This window comes from Oncorhynchus nerka, linkage group LG12 (assembly GCF_034236695.1).
Source record: "Oncorhynchus nerka isolate Pitt River linkage group LG12, Oner_Uvic_2.0, whole genome shotgun sequence".
NCBI lineage: Eukaryota > Metazoa > Chordata > Actinopteri > Salmoniformes > Salmonidae > Oncorhynchus > Oncorhynchus nerka.
This window is the reverse complement of record NC_088407.1, coordinates 42,553,878-42,561,860: the sequence shown is the minus strand read 5'-3', so window position 1 is coordinate 42,561,860 and position 7,983 is coordinate 42,553,878. Positions and strand designations below refer to the sequence as shown.

General features: G+C 39.9%; 1 long non-coding RNA gene across 2 annotated transcripts; it reads right to left on the bottom strand.

Annotated features, from left to right (window-relative positions):
• Positions 1-393: 393 nt before the first annotated feature.
• On the bottom strand, positions 394-7,631 carry LOC135574330 (uncharacterized). Of its 2 annotated transcripts, none has more exons than XR_010465355.1 (2): positions 7,434-7,631; positions 394-4,393 (listed from the first exon to the last, which is right to left on the bottom strand). It is a non-coding gene; the product is annotated as an uncharacterized LOC135574330 (long non-coding RNA). The 2 variants fall into 2 exon arrangements; XR_010465356.1 differs by having other exon boundaries at positions 7,471-7,631.
• Positions 7,632-7,983: the final 352 nt, after the last annotated feature.

The window sequence follows — 7,983 nt, the reverse complement described above, 5'->3', positions numbered from 1 at the left end:
ACCCAATGAGGCACTACTCTTAATATTTATTCTTCCTTTTTCTTCAAGGAAGCAGATGTTCTTCTAAGGGACACTTTAGAGGCAGCAAGGTGGTGCGAACGACAAACATTTAAAGGCAGTTTCCCTCAGTGTAATTGGGATGGACGTGGAAGACCTCATTATAACCCTTAAAGAACTACGGTTGTATGATGGCCTGGATGAAGAGGAACATATTCTCCAAGGAACCATTAATGTTACAGAAAGATTGAGATGTTCTATGTGGAGGCAGTTGACAAGAAAATGACTCTTTTCCTCTTCTGAGAAGCAGGAGTAAAGACATTTTTGAGTAGTGGCCAAACCTTGTTTTTGTCTGCTGTGTAAATTGTGTTATGTTGTTTAGTAAAGATGTAGAAGTCACCCGAGTCTCTGATCTCTTTACTAGAGCTGGTATAACTTAGTGTACAAAGCACATTCAGCTTGTCGGTATAGTCTGTCTCCATTCTCATGAGGAAAGTAAATAGCATTATAAATCAGGATAGGTAGTAACTGTATATGAACAATGGAATATAATATAAATTGTTGATAAATGTTAACAGTACATGACATACTTAAGTCTGTTCACAACAACATCAGTAGCTTGTCTCATAGCATGAAGCAAAACGTGTTAACACATCTGCTGGTACCACTTTATAATATTTCTTACGCTCTTCAAATATTAAATAAGCTTGAATTCAACGTGTGCAACTGTCATATCAGATGGACAAAAAGGTGGGCGGGGTCAAACATTTGACTCAGTCCACATTGCAGCCAGGGATACTTGCATATTTTGGTGTGAAGTTCTCCATGTGTTATTCAACCAGACCCATGCCATCTCCTTCTAGGTATTGTTCCTGTAGATACACTCCATTTAAATTGATAGATTCTTTAAGCAGCAGCAATGAAATGTGGAACAAAATGCTGGAAAAATTAACATGCACCCTCAAAAGACGTGGTTAGGTCTATGCAGGGAACTTGCTGACATGGAGAGAATTACATCAATCTTGCAACAATCACACACCATCCAGAAGGCAAGGTCAGTACAGGTGCATCAAAGCTGGGACAGAGAGATTGAAAAAGAGCTATCTCAAGACAATCACTGTTAAACAGCCATCACTAACACAGGGGCTGCTGCCTACATACATGACATAATTGGCCACTTATGTTCACATATCTCAACTGTATTTTATACAATTTATTGCATCTTACCTACACCGCTCAGTCATTGCTCATCCATATATTCCATTACTTAGATGTGTGTATTAGGTAGTTGTGGAATTGTTAGATATTACTGCACTGTCAGAACTAGAAGCATTTCGCTACACTCGCAATAACATCTGCTAACAATGTGTATGTGACCAATAACATTTGATTTGAAGGTGTCTGGTCAGAGTTCTTGATATATCGTACTGGTCTTATTCTGTAATTTGTTGTTTTTCTGTGGCTCTATCCAAATTGTATTCTTATTAAGACTCTTGAAATATTTGCTCTATACAGCAAAAATGTACCCTTAACATGTGAATGTAATTACACAGCAAAGATGTGTATATGGTATATGCTCTTGAATAAAAATGTGGTAGAAAATAATTTACAGCTGTTTAAGTGGCTGATGTATTGTTCCATGAACAGACACTTATATGGGTTGTATATTTAACACATCTGCACCAAAACAAATTACAAATGGTAACTGGTCTTACATATAAACAAGTAATGACTTTATTGAAATAAGTTTAGGGGAATACACTGTCATTCAAACCTGAAAACAAAGTGCAAGTTACATTGCCGTAAGGAAAATGTAACATTATACAACATTCATCTCAGGGATATTGTAATCAAAATGGATTTGGAAAGACATGATAAGAGTAAGGCATTTAATAATAATTGACATTTACATGGCTGTTCATCCATTCCATTAGGCCTCAGAACAGAAAGAATTTAAAAGCCAAACATTATTTTAGTATTTACATTTCCAAGGCCATGAATCAACATGCAGGAATGTATGGAATAAAGGGAACACCCCTTATATACATAGAATCACTTGTCACTTGAATAATGTTTACATACTGCTTTACTCATCTCATGTATATACTGTATTCTATTCTAATGAATTTTAGTCGATGCCACGCCGACATTTCTCGATCTAATATTTATATATTTCTTAATGCCATTCTTCTATTTTTAGATTGTGCATCGTTGTGAATCATTTTTAGATCCTAGCTCCAACAGTGCAGTAGTAACACAAGCATTTTGCAACAAAATCTGCTAGATATGTGTATGTGACCGATACAATTTCATTACATTAATATACACTGTGCAGTTAGAAATGATTCAGACCCCTTACCCACATTGTTATGGTACAGCCTTGTTCTAAAATGGATTAAATTGAGAGAAAATAATCCACACAAACACTACCCCATAATGACAAAGCAAAAACAGGATCAGAATTTTTTTCAAATGTATAAAAAAATTAAACAGATTAAGTATTTATATAAGTATTCAGACCCTTTTTTATGATCCTCAATTTAGCTATTCCATTGATCATCCACGAGATGTTTCTACAACCTGATGGGAGTCCACCTGTGGTAAATGTAATTGACTGGACATTATTTGGAAAGGCACACACCTGTCTATATAAGGTCCCACAGTTGACAGTGCATGTCAGAGCAAAAACCAAGCAATCAGGTCGAAGGAGTTGTCTGTAGAGCTCAGAGACGGGATTGTGTCGAGGAACAGATCTGGGGAAGGGTACCAAAAAAATGTCTGCAGCATTGAAGATCCCCAAGAACACAGTGGCCTCCAGCATTCTTAAATGGAAGATGTTTTAAACCACCAATACTATTACTAGAGCTGTCCACCCGGGCCAAACTGCGGAATCGGGGGGAGGGGCCTTGGTCAGGGAGGTGACCAAGAACCCGATGGTCACTGGCAGAGCTTCAGAGTCCCTCTGCGGAGATGGGAGAGCATTACTGAAGGACAAACATCTCTGCAGCACTCCACTAATCAGGCCTTTATGGTAGAGTGGCCAGGCGAAAGTCACTCCTCAGTAAGAACCACATGACAGCCCACTTGGGGTTTGCCAAAAGGCATCTAAAGGACTCAGACAATGAGAAACAAGCTTGTTGATGAAAACCTGCTCCAGAGCACTCATGACCTCCCAACTGGGGCGAAGGTTCACCTTCCAACAGAACAACGACCTATGCACACAGCCAAGACAACGCAGGAGTGGCTTCGGGACAAGTCTCAATGTCCTTGAGTGGACCAGCCAGAGCCTGGACTTGAACCTAATCAAACATCTCCGAGAGACCTGAAAATAGATGTGCAGCAACACTTCCCATCCAACCAGACAGCTTGTGAGGATCTGCAGAGAAGGATGCAAGAAACTGCCCAAATACAGGTGTGCCAAGCTTGTAGCGTTATACACAAGAAAGATCGAGGCTGTAATCGCTGACAAAGGTGATTCAACAAAATACTGAGTAAAGGGTCTGTATACTTATGTAAACACAATTTTTTGCACAAATTTATAAAAAATAGTTTTTGCTTTGTCATTGTGTAGATTGATGAGGGAAAAAACTATTTAATCAATATTCGAACAAGGCTGTAACAACGAAATGTGGAAAAAGTCAAGGGGTGTGAATACGAATCTCCTGTATTTGTGCCAGATAGCCAATTACCATGGTAACAAGGCATGACAATTATACAGTAGTACTTGGCAAAACAGCATAATAGCAAAATGAGCCATTTTAATCTGAAGCACACTTTCTGGAAGAAAGGGTTCTTTGAAAGGCAAAAAGGGTTCTACATAGAACCATATCACCAGCATGCTCTATTGCAAGGTGACTTTCAGAATGGTTTGTTTTAATCTATTCTTACATGTACACTGATTAGTTGATACATCTTATGCTACACAAAGAACACACTTTTCTAAACTAATCCAATCTGTTAGTAGTTGGATTTATTGCACTTGTTACATGTAAATATTGTCAAAGAAATAAAATGTTAAAGGATAATAAGGCTGGTGGAAACGTTCAGAGATGGTTCTAGGAAGAACACTCCAAAGATCAAATGGTTCTCAGTAAAACCCTTCATAGAACCATATACAGAGGCTTATATGAAGAACCCTACATACAGGGTTCTAGGTAGAACCATTTTCAAAGCCTAGCACCAAAAAGGGTTCCGCCCACTTTTTCCCCCTCCCTTAAGATATTCACCTTCCTGTCCTGTTACCCTGGCCTATTGTAGTGCTCACCTTGGCTGTGAGTGTTTGTCCTGTGAGGTCTGGTTGTCCCTCAGACCTGTCTGCAGCCTCAGCAGGATGTTCTCCAGCCCGTGTCACCACAGGGACAGCTGCTATTGACTATCTGGTGCACAGGTGACATGTCTACAGTGTCATCACAACGAGAGAGAGATAGGAAAGTATTTCAAGAAGTATAGTGTATATACAGTGCCTTTGGAAAGTATTCAGACTAGAGGTCGACAGATTAATCGGAATGGGCGATTAATTAGGGCCGATTTCAAGTTTTCATAACAATGGGACATAGGTATTTTTGGGCGCCGATTTGCAGATGTATATATATTTTTTTCATACCATTATTTAACTAGGCAAGTCAGTTAAGAACACATTCTTATTTTCATTGACGGCCTAGAAACGGTGGGTTAACTGCCTTGTTCAAGGGCAGATTTTCACCTTGTCAGCTCGGGGGATTCAATCTTGCAACCTTAGTTGCAAACTAGTCCAATGCAATAACGACCTGCCTCTCTCTCATTGCACTCCACAAGGAGACTGCCTGTTACGCAAATGCAGTAAGCCAAGGTAAGTTGCTAGCTAGCATTAAACTTATCTTATAAAAAACAATCAATCATAATCACTAGTTAACTATACATGGTTGATGATTACTAGATATTATCTAGCGTGTCCTGCGTTGCATATAATCTGACTGAGCAAACAAGCATCTAAGTATCTGACTGAGCAGTGGTAGGCAGAAGCAGGCACATAAATTCATTCAAACAGCACTTTTGTGCGTTTTGCCAGCAGCTCTTCGTTGCGTGTCAAGCATTGCGCTGTTTATGACTTCAAGCCTATCAACTCCCGAGATGAGGCTGGTGTAACCGAAGTGAAATGGCTAGCTAGTTAGCGCGCGCTAACTAGAGGGACGGAAGCTATACTGTTACACTGGCAATTCTAAAGTGCCTATAAGAAAATCAATAGTCAAAGGTTAATTAAATACAAATGGTATAGATGGAAATAGTCCTATAATAACAACAACCTAAAACATCTTACCTGGGAATATTGAAGACTCATGTTAAACGGAAACACCAGCTTTCAAGCTAACGTTTCAGTCCCTTACTCAGAACATGTTCTCATGTTCTGAGCAAAGAACTGAAACGTTAGCTTTCTTACATAGCACATATTGCACTTGTACGTTCTTCTCCAACACTGTTTTTGCATTATTTAAACCAAATTGAACATGTTTCATTATTTACTTGAGGCTAAATTGATTTTATTGATGTATTATATTAAGTTAAAATAAGTGTTCATTCAGTATGGTTGTAATTGTCATTATTATAAATAAATCTGCCGATTAAATCGGTATCGGCTTTTTTGGTCCTCCAATAATCGGTATTGGCGTTATAAAATCATAATCAAACCCATGGACTTTTTACACATTTTGTGACGTTAGGCTTTCTCTAAAATGGATTACATTTGATTTTTTCCTCAATCTAAAACAATACCCCATAATCTCAAAGCAAAAAACAGGTTTAGAATTGTTTGCTCATTTATAAAAATAAAAAAAATAAACATTTAAAATCACATTTACACATGTATACAGACCCTTTACTCTGTAGTTTGTTTTAGCACCTTTGGCAGCGTTGACAGCCTTGAGCCATCTTAGGTATGACGCGACAAGCTTGGTACGCCTGTATCTGGGGATTTTATCCCATTCTTCTCTGTCTTGGCTGTGACTTAGGGTCGTTGTCCTGTTAGAAGGAGCACCTTCACCCCAGTCTGAGGTCCTGAGCAGGTTTTCCTCAATTATGTCTGTACTTCGTACCATTAAATCTTTCCCTCGACCCCGACTAGTCTCCCAGTCCCTGCCGCTGAAAAACATCCCCACAGCAAGATGTTGCCTCCACCATGCTTTACCGTAGGGATGGTGCCAGGTTTCCTCCAGACATGACACTTGGCATTCAGGCAAAAATAGTTCAATATTGGTTTCTTCAGACCAGAGAATCTTGTCTCTCGTGGTCTGAGTCTTTAGTTGCCTTTTGGCAGCCTTCAAGCCAGCGGTCATGTGCCTTTTAATGAGGAGTGGCTTCCCGTCTGGCCACTCTACCATTAAGACCTGATTGGTGAGACCTGATTGGTGGAGTGCTTTACAGATGGTTGTCCTTCAGTAAGGCTCTCCCATCTCCACAGAGGAACTCTGTAGTTCTGTCAGAGTGACCATCGGGTTCTTGGTCACCTCCCTGACCAAGGCCCTTCTCCCACGATTACTCAGTTTGGACGGGCAGCTAGCTCTAGGAAGAGTCTTGGTGGTTCCAAACTTCTTAAATTTAAGAATGACGGAGGCCACTGTTCTTGGGGACCTTCAATGCTGAAGACATGTTTTGGTACCCTTCCCCTGACCTGTGCCTCAACACAATCCTGTCTCTGAGCTCTACAGACAATTCCTTTGACCTCATGGCTTGGTTTTTGCTCTGACATGCACTGTCAACTTGTGGGACCTTATATAGACAGACAGGTGTGCGCCTTTCAAATTCATCTCTAATCAATTGAATTTACCACAGGTGGACTCCATGTTGTAGAAACATATCGTGGATGATCAATGGAAACAGGACGCATCTGGGCTCAATGGAAACAAGACGCACCTGGGCTCGAGTCTCAAAGCACCTGGGCTCGAGTCTCAAAGCAAATGGTCTGAATATTTTTAGCAAAAATGTCAACTATTTTCGCTTTGTAATTATGCGGTAATGTGTGTAGATTGTTTAGGATTTTTGTTTTTTAATCCATTTTAGAATAAGGCTGTAACGTAACAATGTAGGAAAAGTTGTTATTGAGCCCCTTGTTTGCGATAACTGGTTAGCTACCTAGTTTAGCTACAAACACGAAGTGGCCTGGTCAGTATTTAAAACAGCTAACTAGCCAAGCTAACTAAACATGATTTACGATAGACTTGAGTTGAGATTGCCTAGCTAGATGGTGAGAGCGAGCTAGCCACAATACAGTCGAATTTAATGTAGATAGCTAGTTTACTTCGCTGCTATTGGCATACAGTTAGCTTGCTACCTAGCAATACCAACGAATTAAAATGCTGAGCCAACCAAAACAATTAAGCAATTTTAGCATGTTATCACAACATCCGACCTTTTCCATTCTGTCCCCGAGACTACACTAGCTAGACATTCGACCACATACGTACCCACTCAACCTTCCATAGCAGTTAGCCTGTAACTCACATTATGTTTTTCAAAGACGCTTGCGCATATATTTCTACGTACAGTCGCCCACTCTCCTCCCCTGGCTTTCGGTTCTCGCTACATGAGCGGTTTGATTATTCTAATAATCACACTATTGCTGTCAGTTGAATAGTACGTCACAATTGACAATACGGAACATATAACGCCTATACAAATGGTCACGTAATTCACGTAGTCGAGTGAGGCAAGCACGCTTCCGGTTGCCTCACTCGACTACGTGAATTACGTGACCATTTCGTCCACGATAGTTTAAACAATGTCAGATAAACTGAAGTTGCTGAATATATGTTAAGGTGAGCCTTTTCCATTGCATGGAGTGAATATTCAAACTTCCACGGATAACCAATGCTAAAAGCGTCTACCAAACACAGTCAATTGCTCATAACAGAGCGGAAGAGGCGAAGTGTGAGATTTAATTCTAGCCAACATCTGTCCAAAATCAACCCAATGCGTTTCTAATGGGTTTATTTTGGAACTTAACTTGTAGTGTGC